Source organism: Glandiceps talaboti, chromosome 20 (assembly GCF_964340395.1).
Source record: "Glandiceps talaboti chromosome 20, keGlaTala1.1, whole genome shotgun sequence".
Lineage (NCBI taxonomy): Eukaryota > Metazoa > Hemichordata > Enteropneusta > Spengelidae > Glandiceps > Glandiceps talaboti.
Window position 1 is genome coordinate 3,865,590 of NC_135568.1, and position 17,499 is coordinate 3,883,088.

A 17,499-nucleotide genomic window follows, 5' to 3' on the forward strand; every position below is an offset into this window, starting at 1 on the left:
CAGCAACCACAAACGGGTTACTTGAGAGATGCAATCGGCTAAGAAAGCTAAGAGAGTTTTTCCTAATGATTTCATCAAAGGTGAAAATCGAAAAGTTGACAAACATTGCGCTATTGCTCTGAATAAAAGCATTGTTTAACACCTGACAATTTACGGAAAACCTGTGAGTAAGCTCTCTTGGCTGCATTAAAAGTATTTACAGAGAAAATACTCCACAAATAAGAACAATAAGGAATATCACAAAAGACAGAAAATAAGTGACATTTAACAGAGAGGGATGCAAATTTAAAATCACGAATTGGAGCATTATCTCTGACATATAAAAGTCGAGTCTGAGCCGGGATGTCTTCATTATCCTTGAGGTCACATGTGGTCAAGTGACCAAGGTATTTGTAAACACTGACGTAATTCAGCAATCTACCATTCAGGTAACTTCAGGAACTGGTTTGAGCCTACGTACATTAGGTTGAATATGACGTCACCTATAAAAGAATTGCATGATTGGCATGTATCGTATACTCATGTAACATATCACGTGACACACCATACTCGGCGTCTTGATAAATCGTTACAGGTTTACAACAACTTTAATACTGTCTTCAGCAGCCTGACTGTTTGTTATACCTGCATCCCCATTACAGATTGATCAACTTCATTGTGACAAAGGTGAAGTCTTGAATCCAAGTGTTGCCACATATCAACTTCATGTAAAGGTAAGAACAAGTTCTGAATAGTTAGTTTTCAAATATATAGCTAAACTTTCACTTTATCTTGAAATCACGTCTAAGTAAGAAAAAAAAGCATCACGTTGTTCGTAGTTTGATTTTGATTGCATTTCAAAAAACCAATGTTCGAATTTCGATATCAATACCCTAAACACTAACTTCCAAAGTCACATGTAATTTGAAATGTCGATTTCTTAAACATGTATTCATGGTTTGAAATTACGTCAAAATACGAATCATGGATAGATTAGGATTTCACTTGGACGTCGTTAGTCACGCACCGATATTATAAGACGCCGATTATAAAAATAGTTTCGAATTCGTTGCCGACACTGGTAGTGTTTCTTGTGTCGATCTGTGCAGATTTTCACCTGCAAAACCAAAGACCATACACGTATCGGGTCTATAACAAAATAAACATATTAAAAATTGGTTGTGCAGGAACAAGCTTACCGTATTGTAATTCTCGAACTTACTCTCATGTACATGACTGTCATATTTGTCAGTGTTTATGTGTTTTGTTAAAACGTTAACAGGGATATTATCTAATGACGTCTTAACCTTTCAGACCAGTTCGTACTACTTTTGTCCGCAATAGTGAAACCGAAACTTTAACAGGGATATTATAAGACGCCGATTATAAAAACAGTTTAGAATTCGTTGCCGACACTGGTAGTATTTCTTGTGTCACCATGCACGTAACTGGTCTATAGAAAACAAACATAAAAACTGGTTATGCACTGGTTAAGCTTAAGAAATTCAGTATTTTACAATGTAAGGTACTCCTGTCTCAATTAAAATGTGGAAGAGTAACTGCACATCTGTGCGTCTTTTGATTTCAGCACATTCGTCGCACACAAAAGGTACTACTGTTCAAAGAAAAACCTGTTCATTTAAGCTGGGGCGTGAACAAAAGAAATACTGTCAGACTTTGACATTTGAGGCATACTCAATGCATGTGATATAGCTCTCCGTGTAAAATACCACAGTTAGCAATATGAATTCTGTGTAATTCAACTTCAGTCTACTTCTACAATGTTTGAAGATTTACCTCACCCTACAACCATTCTTCTAGATGTTACCAATCATCATAGCTTGAAAGCTTTATTGGGAATATAAAGAAGAATTTCATTTTACCATTCGCGACCGGCAGTGGTATAGAAGATTTTACATTTTTACCTTGTCAGAGAAGGTCATGATGTTGTCTGTCTGTCTGTCTGTCTGTCTGTCTGTCTGTCTGTCTGTCTGTCTGTCTGTCTGTCTGTCTGTCTGTCTGTCTGTCTGTCTGTCTGTCTGTCCGTCCGTCCGTCCGTCCGTCCGTCCGTCCGTCCGTCCGTCCGTCCGTCCATCCGCCCGTCCGTCCGTCCGTCCGTCAACCAGCCAGGGCTTTCTGTATTTTAAATGACGATTTGCATGATTACATTAAACTATACATCATGTATCACGGAACCCCAGAATTTTGCATTCCATCAATGCGTGTAGGAGCAACAATGTGAAGGCTTCGTTTTGTGCCCTATCGGGAGGCACCAGCCGGATTACATCTGACACCAGTGTCCATCATAAGGTGGTGATAAAATGTATAGAGGAATTTTAATATGACCATGGTCACAAGCCCTTGAAATGGTGCAAAAATGTTTAGTGGATTTTTTACTATTCGCCCACAAGCCCTTAAAAGTGACAACACTTCTAGACGAATTTTAATTTCACCATGTCACAAGCCCTTAAAATGGTGCAAAAGTGTTTAATGGGATGTTTTACTATTCGTCCACAAGCCCTTACAAGTGACATGGTGATGAAACTTCTAATTAAAAAGGAATTTTAATTTGAATATTCGCTCTTAACATTGAGGTGATGGTAAGGACTTAATGTAGCCAAATTACTAATATGACTTCTGTTTAACAAAACGAAACGGTGGTACAACCTTAGTATCGGGTGCTGTAATGAAGTATGTCCAAACAACTACAGCCTTTACAAAATTTGCCATGGAACCATCCATAGGGCCATTCTTCCGACTGTTGGGCAGGCTCATCACTGTTGCTACACAAGTCCTACTAGTTGTCATTTTGAGGATAAAATCGAGCCGGCATGCCTCTTGATGAATGCATTTGATCGCTTCGAAATGGTTGTGACATGTTTTCATTGTAACGACGTATGCTTAAGTGAATGATGAAAACGCAATAATATTTCAGTGCTATAAATATTCCATGCATGTCTTGCAGGTCTCCTATAAGGACACAGGAGTGCTGGCATGGAGGAAAGACAGACAATCAAAAATGTGACAGACATCAAACGAGGTGACCATATTATTATCAAGCAATTTCTCCATGAGCATCATGCTCTTGCCATAGAAAATGGTACTTGTGGTGATAAGGTAAGTGTCATTCACTACTCTGACGGCATTCGCAAAATGATTACCAAGGAAACTATAACCGTGAAAAGTCGGGATGTCTTCGTACTGACAAATAATACACCCGACATAGTTGTCCCCAGTGTAGATGAAGTAATTCGGAAAGCAATGATCCAAGTTGGTTATAAAACATTTTCTCCGTACAGCAAGCATAATTGTGAATGTTTTATTCGTTGGTGTAAGGCAGACACGAGTTATATTGGTCGAGTTTCCTGTGTATCCGATATCAAAAAAGGAGACCATCTTATTGTAGAGGATGGATCAAATTATAACCATTCACTTGCTGTCAAAAATGGTAGTTCTTCGACAGTGCAAATCGTGAAATATGTTCGCAAAGTGGGATTTAGAAAGGTGGTTACTACTGAAATATCTCTCAGACCTGACAAATATTCAGTTTTTAGGTATTTTGTTGATAAAAGCAAGACTGAAGATGACATAGATGCTGTTGTTCTAAAAGCGCAAAAACAAATAGGGTTTACAAAATATTCTCATGAACGACAGAATACACCCGAAAATTTTGTAAATTGGTGCGAGGCAGAGACAGATTATCGAGAGAGAATTTCAATGGTAACTGAGATAAAACCCGGGGACCATATCATATCCATAAACATTGTGAGTGACGATCACTACTTGGCGATTGAAGATGGCCGTACCGATAACTCAGTGAAGGTGATTTACCATACTTTCGGACAGAAGGTTACTGAAGCGATAATAAAACTGTATCCAGAGAAGAACGAAATTGTAAGAGTGGTTAAAAGTAAGTATGCTGAACATGATGGGTTTTTGACTGACCCAACATTGGTCATCAAAAAGGCAAGAAGTCAAGTTGGTGAAAGGTCATATTCACCCGATACTAATAATTCCGAGCATTTCCTGAACTGGTGTAAAAGCGAAACTGGTCACAAAGAACGCCTACAAGCTTTAACAGATGTGAAGAAAGGTGACCATCTCATCATTGACGGAGTACTGGATGACAATGTACTGGTGTTGAAAGATGCTACACCTGCCAATAAACTATTGGTGATACACCACTCCTGGGGTAAAGTAGTGAAAGAGGAAATAGATATCGACACTAAACTCCAAAAGATCTACCGATTTGTAGACGATGACCCTACTTTTCTAAGCCATGACGTCCAAGCAATTATTAAACAGGCTGAAACACAGCTTGGTGAGAAAAATTACTGCCAAGGCCAAAGTAGTAATGAGCACTTCGTTTTCTGGTGTAAGACAAGGAAAGAACACCTGAAAAAACTTACCTCTACATACGACATCGTGAAGGGTGATCACCTCGTAATAAATAAGTTCAGAGGTCAAAAGTGCTACCACGCTCTTGCAGTAGAAGATGGACATGTGAATAAAGCATGTGTAATTCACTACAATGGCAATACTGTGCTTAAGGAATACATTGATATCGACCCAAAGAAGGAGACCGTTTCAGTATTTTACGCCAATGCTTTTGAGGTGACTGAATATGAAACCAATACCACTATAATAGCGAAAGCTCACCAACACGTTGGCAGGGATATCTACTCACTTGAAGCAAACAACAATGAGCATTTTGTATATTGGTGTAAAATTCAGAATTCAGAGCTTCTTAAAAGCGTTTCAACGGCAGCTGAAATACGGAAAGGTGACCAGTTTGCACTCAGCAAAGATGGTATGCCATATCGACGCTATCGTGCTATGCAAGACGGCAAAGGTAATCAAGTGTATGCTGTTAAATTATCTGCTCCTGAAGAAATGTCCGAGAAGGAAGTCATTAAAATTGAGCCTAAAGTACGCGTATTTTGCATTGCCGGTGATTTGAATTTAAATGTTTCAGACAACCTCAATGCAATCGACAATTCAATGAATCAAAACGAGAAGGGTTTCTCCGATATTCATGGCACATTAGAGAAATTGCCAGTACCAAAGCGAAACCGCACAAAGCGAATTTCTCATGCACGCGAATTAAAGAAAGGTGACCATTTTATGATTGAAAGACTTGGTGGTATATATTTCCATCACTACCTAGCAGTTTCAGACGGCAGTAATGAAAACACAGTCCATGTAATACATTATCAAAAGCAACTCAGGAAAATGACGGTAATTGAAGAAGAACTACAGATAACACCTCGGAGAAACAAAATGTTCAGGGTGCATTATGATACTGCGAGCGATCCTGATGTAGTATTAAATAGAGCTCGACGACGTGTAGGAGTGAAAGAATATTCTCTTGAAAGCAACAACTGTGAGCATTTAATAACCTGGTGTAAAACAGGCATACATCACAGTGACCAGTTGGATACAGATGCGCGTCGAATAGGGGCAGGAACCCTGTTTGAAGCATATTACTTACCAGCCAGGGTGACTGTACGAGCCCCTTTTAAAATCATCGCTGGTATTGGCGCAGAAGCAGCATTTTTAAGACTTTTCTTGCGTGCCATTGCTAAAGGTACAAGTCCTGCCGGGTTTGCAGCTCGCTTTGTTGCAGCATCAGGAGGTATTGCTGCTGCTACCGCAGTTGTAACCGAGGGGGCATTGTTAACTAATTATGATGCTGTGAAAGTTAATAAAGAGAAAAACAAAGCTAGTCTATCTATAGATGAACGAAAGGATATTGCTACCAAAGAGTGGAAAATGGGGGGAGCATTCGTCGGTGGTGTTAGTGGAACTGTTGGTGGAGCCGTGATAGGCCAGGTTCTTATTCCTGTCCCAGTCGTGGGGTTTATGATTGGTGGTTTGGTTGGTGGGACAGTAGGCAGACTTGGAACACGAGCAGCGGCTGGTGAAATGGGTCGTGCAATCTATAAACCAAAGGGAAGGGATGTTTATTTAGAATTCCTATGGTGTAAGCGACTCGAGCAACTGTAGAAATACAAGATCATGAAGGCAAACACACGCTCAGTACTTACAAATCAAAGAATATTCTGCCAATTACTGAATCGATGTATTCTTGTTGTTTGTCTTCACTACTGGGGAGAAATCTGCATGATGTTAGAAACAGTACTAGTGACAACACTAGAAAACAGACGCTTGCAAATGTATATGGAAAGTCATATGCCCAAAGTCGCTATTTTTTCTTAATTTTCACCATTTTGTTTTAGTTTCAACTTCCCAGTTCTTTTTTGCTGTTCGTTTAACATTTTTACCGACACTAATTATATTTCTTCAGAATTGAGGCTTTATATTAGAAAATAGCACCAGTGGCATTGCAGCACAACTGTGTGGGCAATGATTTGTGATGTAATTTTCAAAGGTTTTGATTGGTAGGATATGATTCTGTCTGTCTTGGCAAGTTGATTTATACCCGTGGACAAGATCTTGTTGCCATGTTTATATATGTGACCATTTTTTGAATGTCTATCCATGTGCCTATTCATCCCTGTTGTTATTTTTGTATGCGGGGCCATTCGGATGTTGCAATAGGAGTGGCATTTTTGTTAGGCATACATAGGTTCATTTTTTGAACTGTATCCACTTGCCTATCAATTCCCATTGTTATCAATTCCCATTGTCTACTGCAAGGGCAGTATCTAAAATACAGTCCAATATGCCATAACCAAAAGGTCACAATTTAAGACTTAACGCACGCACGCACACGCACACACACACACACACACACACACACACACACACACACACACACACACACACACACACACACACACAACAGCAGTCAACAGCAGCTTCTCAGAAAGAGAAGTAATCAAGGTCATCAGTAGTGGTAGGATATGGCTAACTACAGTAACTAGGTATGTTGTGGCCAACCAGTGCATACAATACCTTGGTAGCAGTAGCCTTAGTACTTAGTACCACACTAGAAAGCACAAGATACTATATGACAGTGTGAGGCATAGATGGGCGTCAATAGTCTATTTGGTTCACACACTGACCATGTACTTGACAGTTATACCAACTACCAACTACAATAATCTGGTAAACTACCACCCAAGGTTGTTAACTACATTCACTCAGAGAAAGTTATCAAAGTTCTTGGTCTATTCAACAAAAATGTGGCAACAGTAACCAACAATCCACATCATCATTTTGCATACCAAAAGACTATAAAATAACAACTACCCTGCAAATCTAGTTCGTATATCATGACTACTTCCACTTGCTCTAACTAAGAAAATATGTATTACTATCCAACACTCAAAAGTCAAGTCAAATGTCAAATGACATAATGATGAAGAAACAGATCTAGATTTAACAAAGGCAGAGTTAGCTATAGGTTCAGGTATCGAGGCAGGTATCTTTATTCTGCAGTTGTACCGCCTATAGGAACTCAAAGGATAGGTAGAGAGTGGTTAATGAGTAGGCCTCTAGTATATATTGGCAGATCTATATTACACTGCATATACCTCCTAGACTCTTAAGAAATCATAGACGTATAATCTGGCTTAAGCGCAACTCAAAGGCAATTCTCTGCGGCCCAGATAACAAGAATTAGACAAATTCAGATTTTTCAGTCACCTAACTAGAACTCTAACTGTTAAAAAATATCAGCACACTAATACACAATGCTGCAACCCCCACATTTTTCTACTACGTTTTATACTCTCTTTTTTTTGTTCAGTCGCTCTCGTCAAGAAGAAGTTTGGTTAACCAACAGGTCAAATCACTCACCTGTGCATACAAGTAGAACGTCACAACAAACTCTAATATACCCATGGCAGTACGTCAACTACATAGAGTTCATCAACGACTGATGTATCACAACCCCGGCTACAATCTGTTAGGCTGCCCCAGTCAACAAATGACACTATAGGCCTTACCCCCTTAACAGACGGTCACCCCATACACAGGCTTCCAGTGACCATGCCCCGTGACGCTATCTCTACTTCAGACTGCTATAGTCTACACTCATGTACATACTATGCCTATTCTACCCACATCACAATACCACAATTACAAACATGTAAGTACGGTATACAATACAACCACTTTGACTCGGCCTACACATGTTCGTCAAACATGAATGGAGTATAACCGAACTCCACAGCCTACGACCTTGGTTATTTATCCTTCTACACTGGATGAGCAACCATGATTCCATCCAGACATAACAAATCAGCTTTTTGTTTCAAGTTAGAAGTAAGTCCCTCCACGTACAATGTATAGCAGATGACAATCTGCCTAACCCATAATAATCAACAGGTTTTCTAACCCGACTAGGGTACCTCCTCCTCCTAATCCCAGGTTTACCATCTTCTACACTACCAACATTATCCCCATGGACATCTTTCACTGTATGTCCATCTGACTGGAGTTCGTCATACTCATCCTGACCTGAACCACAATCGAGCTCTCTTTCTTCATTACACAACTCAGCAGAGTTATTCACCTCAGAGGAAGTATCAACCACATGATTTGACTCAGCAAGTTGACCTTTCACCAGTACACCTATGCCACTGTCCTTTTTGACTATGTCTATGTTTACTGGTGGAATGACCTTATTGTCATTCTGACCTGATATAGTTTGATCAGAGTCAACCTGTTTTCCAATCTGGATGCGTTCATCGATTGGCAAAACATTCACTTTGTCTAACCAAAGTTTCAAAGGCTCTCCCTGATACCGCATAAGCTTCTCATGGTGGGCAATTTTAACGTTAATCTTTGGACTAACTTGTACTCTGTATACAAGATCCGATAACCGTCCTATCACTAAGTATGGTCCCTGAAGTGCCAGTTGAAGCATAGGGGACCTACCTTTCACTCTCCACTTCAGCCACACAAATTCCCCTACAATAAAACCCTTATTTGACGCAAATCAAAGAGAGAGAGAGAGAGAGAGAGAGAGAGAGAGAGAGAGAGAGAGAGAGAGAGAGAGAGAGAGAGAGAGAGAGAGAGAGAGAGAGAGAGAGAGAGAGAGAGAGAGAGAGAGAGAGAGAGAGAGAGAGAGAGAGATGGTTTTGGTAAACGACCTATGAATATTATTGAGGTTTTTGTATAAATAACGATTTTCAGTAATTAGGCAATATCTTAATAGCACATGCTTTAAATTACCATCTACATATCTCTGCCAGAAACTGCTGATCTGCGAGGTCCCGGAAACCGGCAATTAATTCAAATGAATGGATGAAAAGTATGCTCTACATGACTACGAGGATTGTGGAGAGAGAGAGAGAGAGAGAGAGAGAGAGAGAGAGAGAGAGAGAGAGAGAGAGAGAGAGAGAGAGAGAGAGAGAGAGAGAGAGAGATGTTAGGCATACATATGTATCCACTTGCCTATCGATTCCCATTGTTATATTTGCAATTTACACCAACATTTGACTTTTGTTATGGGCTTGGTCTTGTTGTGATGTATATTTTTTGATTTTCGGTAATTAGGCAATATCTTAATAGTGCATGCTTTAAATTACATGTAAATACATTGAGGTTAACATAGCACTTGTGACCTATAACCTTAAAGGTGTTGATGGAGCTTTTAACTCTGTAATTTGCATACAATGATTTTCAGTAATTAGGCTATATCGTAAGAATGCACAATTGAAATTTCATATAGATTGGTTCACTTATCAGCCATAACAAAGCACACGTGACCTAAAAAGCTTATTGATTCAGATGTAGCTTGTAGTTTTAAAGAGTCGTTTGCATAATTAATGATTGTCAGTAATTGTGACATATCTTAAGAACGCATTCATCAATTTCCATGTGATCTGGCATTGATCTTGGATCTATGGATTTGGTACAGACATCAACCATAACAAAGCGCGCATGCCCTGTAAAACTTGTTGATGTAGCTATTAGTTTTAAAGAATCATTTGCATAATTATATATTTCAGTAATTATGCTATATCGTAAGGATATGGTTTCAAGTTTCATGCATTGATGATAATAACGTGCAAGTGTTTGATATAGTTTGCTGATGCAGTGTTTAATTTTGATCAGTCATTTGCAGAATTAACTAGTTTTTGTTACTTAGGCTATATCTTAAGAATGAACACTGATGGACTGATATTAAATCACCAACAATTTTCTGTACCTGAAATAGCATTTTACCTCTAGAACAAACAAGAAGGTCGACTTGTTCTCACGTGCACCTATAGTAATGCATGTGAAGCGCATGGAGTGGAAGTTTAAGTGTCGACCAAGAAATCGACTAGTTGTAATTTTGATGATCCACCCAAACAGTAATATGCTATTACAGGAATCAAGAATTAAGAAATCTAAAGGTATCCTTACGGAAGGCATTCAGTTTACATCTGCTTTCACAAACACTGGGATGGCGATGTTTCGATTATAGTTGGGATCTTGTTTTTCATGATCCAATTAATCGGCAACTTATATTTCATGTAATTATCACATTCACATGATTATAAACCGAGATCCAACGTTTTAATGCACAATGTTCTGTCGTTAACATATTTCATTTTAAGGGCTCGATTCATAGGCCCTAAGTACTAGTAAGTTAACACAGACCAGTAAAGTTGTGTGCGAGAAGAATACTCTTGATTTCATTTGATATAATTACAAAGTGTGCAAAGTATGCCAAGACAAATGATTGGTACGTATTCTTGTACAACTTATTACATCTTGAAATCGTTCTAAATCGTTCTTGCAGCCAAATTATTTAACTTCGCTACAAGACTGATAGATAATTTTACATAGAACATACATTTTAAGTTGATTGCAGCAATACTTGTGTGATCAAATACTTGTTTTGATTTGTCGCACCATATATATCCAAAATGATTGTATAAATTGTCAGTGAAAGTGACTGACATGAAATAGATGTTACATCATTCATAATCGATGCTGGCATGACTCACAGTTTATATAGAGTAAATATAAAGGTGACACAATGTATTATCTTAATAAAATATCTTGTAGAATTTATCTTGTTTAGTATACATTTGTATTTTAAGTGATTTTGACTAGCGTCAGACTATCGATTTTACCAATGAAAACTTTGAATCCGATACTAAGAAGAAAATAATCTCGTTCGTTAACTTTCTTCACGATATTTGCAGACAGATCTACTATTAAAGTAAACGAACTTTCAACTTACATGACATCTGTCCGACAGAGTCATCGCTGAGGGGAAGATGTTTCTAATTATTTATACTAAGTCTCCTACAAAAGAAGTTTATCACCTGGTTCTATCAAACTTTTCTCCTCGACCAAATGAGGAAATAAGCCCTTGTTTCGTTTCAACTTCTGCAAACTTCTGAGTACAATAACACAGGATCCATGTATAGTAACATAGTGGTCAGTTTGAATTGTCTTGATAAACGATCAAGTATTATCATGATACTGCAAGCATTGTTAATGTACTGTGCGCAGGTGCTCTTGAACCAAACAAGCAGCGATAACTGCCAAGTTTTTCTGTCTGTAAAGACAGTCAGACTTTCTTGGTAGACTATATTGCTTCATAGCACTTTATCAGCGCAATGTAACGACAAGTCTAATATCGATGACGGTATGACTCAAATAGCTTTGAGAATGATGCACCTATATCAAGACAGGAAATAATCCATGGCCACTGAACACATTCCATCTATAATGTTCAAGGATCCTCACAGTTACTGAAACTAGGTATATACAAAAGGTGCAACTTGTTTTTTTAACATAACAAAGAATCAGTTGTATGAGATGCATAAAAAGAATCAGCTGATAAACATAACAGATTAAAAAGACAAATTAAGGAAATCTTTAAAGCCCCCTTTCGGGTATGGTTTCAAGTAACTTCGTTTTCCCCTCTGCGATGTGCCTGTTTATAAGATGTGTTCTTGTTATATATATATATCTTTCTGTTAAATGGTTATCATACACATGATAAAACTTTGCAAAGGAACAACATGTATAACTCCAAATTGCAGCATAGAACAAAAAGAAATATGCCAGGTATATCAAGGCTATATATCTGTAGGAATGATTTTCTTCAGTGTTTTCAAGAGTAAAAAATGAAAATGTGATATGATATAACAGCTTAGCTTTACCTCTCTTCTTTATGTTTTATATTCTGTAGAATCTGATGTCAATTTTGATATAACAAAAACTGTGGGTCATGCGAGCAATGATAGGTTCGACTCAATATATAGCCACGGCAAAACTTGTCATGGCTTCTTTGTTTTACTGTGTAACTGATGAGCTGAAGTTATCAAAGTATTTGTGTTATATTCTTCCTTATATCAGTAAACTTGTAACTGCAGTTGGCTTCATTGAGACAGTTGTGCTCAGTATTAGTATGCCAAACTTTTAAAGTATGCAGTGTTCATGTAAACGAGAACAAATATTTCTCAGTAATGGCATTCCCATTCAACTAGTTTATTTCAAGAAGTGACTTAGGTTTTTCCTCCAATTTTGTTCTTATTATGTTATGTTCAGTTTACATATTTAGCAAAAGAAGAACTCTGTTTTAGTTAGTTTGAAATCTTAAAGGATTGAACTCACTATTACTTATGCATATATGTATGCTGTATTTTGAAATATATTTGGTCATCCAGAGAATATCATAATAGTAAATGTGTTTTACTAGTGAGATCGTGTCGTGTCATCCCATGCCATGCCGTGACCATCGATGAAAAATAACACGTGATGTACCGTACCACTTGCGAGCGGATACTGTAATATTCCGAAGACAACGGAAAATCACGCGAAGTTATTTATCCATCTTCAGAACTTATATGAGTATGGAATATTTAAGTAGACGTTGCTCTTAAGATCTTATTCTTGAGATGATTATGGGGGTGGTTAAAGTGTGAAAGAAAGTTTTATGAGAGATTGGTCGGGAACTTTTGAAGTCACAAGTACAAGTACATGTAAATGAAAAGATCTGAAAATTGTACGGAATTAAATTTATTAATTTCTATTTGCTACTGAGGTGGAATAGTAAATATTACATAATTATATATCTTAGTTGTGAAAAACTGTAGACAACAGTTTGTACTCATAATGCAACGTAAAGGATAGCAACACAGTGTAAAGGGATGTCAAAATGTTCACCTTCGTTAATTCGATATTCTACGACATGAATACCGCCCTCAACCAACTCTCATATTACTTTGCTATTCACTTCTCACGTATACAGAACATGTTATTTGACAAATTAACGATTGCAGACTTGTTCATATATTTTTAAATCTGTTATTATTTTACCAGTTCCTTAGTTAATTCTGTTCGACTTTTCATTTTTTAGAAATTACTTCGATTGAGAGACATTACGCATACTTTAAGCTAGTTTTTGATTGCACTTTAACCTTTACTTTATTCAAGGGCTATATCCTGTGTTCTGTAAGTTTGTTAAACTTTTTGTTTTTAAATTGATCGTTTGTTTTAAATTTGATTATTATCATTTCAATACATAGACTTCGACTTTGGGTGTTATAGTGTTTAGAACTTTAAATTTTGCTTGTGTTTATTGGGTCACTTGTCAATTTTAAGTCTTACTTTATTACTGAACAGTAGTATATTTCACTCGTGTTTAGGTTAACATGTATACCATATAGTTATATCATGATTTAAGGTTTTACAGAAAATTTGATTTACCGAAACAATGTCAGTAACTTATGTTGTAGCAAGGTCTCTACAGAAGTTTTCGCTCTATAGACTAACGCGTGTTGACTGTTTCGGCATATTTGGTCATTTTATAAAGAGGCTCATAGTTTTTGAGGCTTACAAATTAGAAATTGTTGCTCCACGAAAGAAAACCTTACTAGGCCACACTGGTTCTTTGATCTGCATATCACCATGGGTTACTGGCATCTCATGCTTTCTAAATACAGAGGTTAGAATTTGTCGACTTTTATCTTAGATTGCTGAAAAGTAGAATTAATAAAGAAGTGCCAGATCACGAAAAGTCATTTATAAAAGATTGAAAAATGATCAACATTTACTTTCTTAAATGTTATTGTCATATTCAGGCATCACGCGATTCAACAGTTTTGTAAGACTAAATTTTTCTCCATTGTTGAAACTGTAGAACAGATTCCAATTTTTATTGTTGAATAAAATCAGTCAGGTGGCTAGCTTGATGTTCGGTGAATCATAATTCTTGGTTGGATCTTTTCCTTACCCCAGGAGACCAGGTATATAGTGGCACTGGCGCACACGTGTATGTTTGATACATTGGTATATGAAACTATAAGTATATTGGTCAGCTAATAACAGCAGAATGTGTGTGTTTCACCAAAGACCCCCAAACAAGTAAATGTTTGGTGGACTTCGGTTTCACCAAGGATATAGTCTTGAGGCTATCCATTGGATTTAAATCTAAAGACGTCTTTACCCAGAGATATGACTCTATACCACGTTGGCATCCAGATTGCCTAGGATACAGATTAACTGAGAGCCACAAGCCAAATAAATCGGCCTTTTGTCAGATGATAATACAACGTGGAGAGTGTTACATCTTATAAAACAACATATAGAGCTAATATAAAACAAAAGAAATTTTTGCAAACTTCCAGAGACGATTACAGAGCTTATAAGCCGCCTATGAACAGATCAGAATCATACCCATTACCTCTAGGCTTCTATCTTGTCTGTGGTGCTAACTGATTCCCGTAATTTTCTGTTTCATCGGCTCATGAATAAAAAAATTCAGAATTCTTTATTAAACTTGTCACAGCGTGATTAGAGATCGATGCGTGAGGGCGCCTCATCATGGCCACTGAATCATAAAGACAAATTGGTTTCTATACGTCTGTGAAGGAATGGGCTTTCATGATGTATACTGCCATCTACTTTATATTCATATTTGTATTTCATTGAATAATTTCCCATCGCAGATATATATTTATCTTAAATTATCAAAAATCCCTCCTAAAGTTTATGTTTCTGCATTAAAAACTTCTCTTTTACTTGGGCCATGGGCACAGTGAAAACGATTATCACGTAACAGGTGAAAAATGTCATTTCTTTGTATTGCTAATAGCAACAGGTGATCCCAGAATCGACCCATCTCGACCTGGGTCTGTATGGTACGCCGTAATAGGGTGCCCTCAAGCATCGCTCTCTAAATGGTTTAAGAATTCTGATGTGGGTTTTTTTATTCATGAGGCGATGAAACAGAAAATTACGGGAATCAGTTAGCACCACAGGTAAGATAGAAGCCTAGAGGTAATGTGTATAGTTCCGATGTGTTCATAGGGGGCTTAAAGCTCTGTAATCGTCTCTGGAAGTTTGCGAGGGTTTCTATTGTTCAAACGTACGCCGAAGGTTACCGAGAAAACCGTGATTTCCTCTTCGGCAATCGTCGGTCTTTGCTTCTATGTTTGGTGTCGCTGTGGAAGTAAAGACCGATGGTTCCCGAAGAGCAAATCACGGTTTTCTCGGTAACTTTCGGCGTACGTTTGAACAAAAGAAACCTTTGCAAACTTCCAGAGACGATTACAGAGCTTATAAGCCCCCTATGAACATATCAGAATCATACCCATTACCTCTAGGCTTCTATCTTGTCTGTGGTGCTAACTGATTCCCGTAATTTTCTGTTTCATCGGCTCATGAATAAAAAAATTCAGAATTCTTTATTAAACTTGCCACAGCGTGATTAGAGATCGATGCGTGAGGGCGCCTCATCATGGCCAATCATAAAGACAAATTGGTTTCTATACGTCTGTGAAGGAATCGAATGGGCTTTCATGATGTATACTGCCATCTACTTTATATTCATATTTGTATTTCATTGAATAATTTCCCATCGCAGATATATATTTATCTTAAATTATCAAAAATCCCTCCTAAAGTTTATGTTTCTGCATTAAAAACTTCTCTTTTACTTGGGCCATGGGCACAGTGAAAACGATCATCACGTAACAGGTGAAAAATGTCATTTCTTTGTATTGCTAATAGCAACAGGTGATCCCAGAATCGACCCATCTCGACCTGGGTCTGTATGGTACGCCGTAATAGGGTGCCCTCAAGCATCGCTCTCTAAATGGTTTAAGAATTCTGTGGGGTTTTTTTATTCATGAGGCGATGAAACAGAAAATTACGGGAATCAGTTAGCACCACAGGTAAGATAGAAGCCTAGAGGTAATGCGTATAGTTCCGATGTGTTCATAGGGGGCTTATAAGCTCTGTAATCGTCTCTGGAAGTTTGCGAGGGTTTCTATTGTTCAAACGTACGCCGAAGGCTACCGAGAAAACCGTGATTTCCTCTTCGGCAATCGTCGGTCTTTGCTTCTATGTTTGGTGTAGCTGTGGAAGTAAAGACCGATGGTTCCCGAAGAGCAAATCACGGTTTTCTCGGTAACTTTCGGCGTACGTTTGAACAAAAGAAACCTTTGCAAACTTCCAGAGACGATTACAGAGCTTATAAGCCCCCTATGAACATATCAGAATCATACCCATTACCTCTAGGCTTCTATCTTGTCTGTGGTGCTAACTGATTCCCGTAATTTTCTGTTTCATCGGCTCATGAATAAAAAAAAATAAGAATTCTTTATTAAACTTGTCACAGCGTGATTAGAGATCGATGCGTGAGGGCGCCTCATCATGGCCAATCATAAAGACAAATTGGTTTCTACGTCTGTGAAGGGATGGGCTTTCATGATGTATACTGCCATCTACTTTATATTCATATTTGTATTTCATTGAATAATTTCCCATCGCAGATATATATTTATCTTAAATTATCAAAAATCCCTCCTAAAGTTTATGTTTCTGCATTAAAAACTTCTCTTACTTGGGCCATGGGCACAGTGAAAACGATTATCACGTAACAGGTGAAAAATGTCATTTCTTTGTATTGCTAATAGCAACAGGTGATCCCAGAATCAACCCATTCCGGCCTGGGTCTGTATGGTACGCCATAATAGGGTGCCCTCAAGCATCGCTCTCTAAATGGTTTAAGAATTCTGTGGGTTTTTTTTATTCATGAGGCGATGAAACAGAAAATTACGGGAATCAGTTAGCACCACAGGCAAGATAGAAGCCTAGAGGTAATGGGTATAGTTCCGATGTGTTCATAGGGGGCTTATAAGCTCTGTAATCGTCTCTGGAAGTTTGCGAGGGTTTCTATTGTTCAAACGTACGCCGAAGGTTACCGAGAAAACCGTGATTTCCTCTTCGGCAATCGTCGGTCTTTGCTTCTATGTTTGGTGTCGCTGTATGTGGAAGTTAAAGACCGATGGTTCCCGAAGAGCAAATCACGGTTTTCTTGTATATGTGTATACTACCCTCTACCAGTGACCTTATATTTGTCCTCGTCTTTCTCTAGCTGGAGTAACGTTCATATGCAGAGAGTGTTCATATGGAGTAACGTTCATATAACGTTCATACTTTTTGTATATTTATTTGCACTCTAAACTTGTACCATTATTTACTTTGGCCAGGGGTCAGACACGATTAGCATAGCTATTTTCTGACTCCTGTTATCCGATCTAGTTTGCTTTTCCTGTATTTACGTTTGTATTGTACTTATTTTTGATCGGGTAA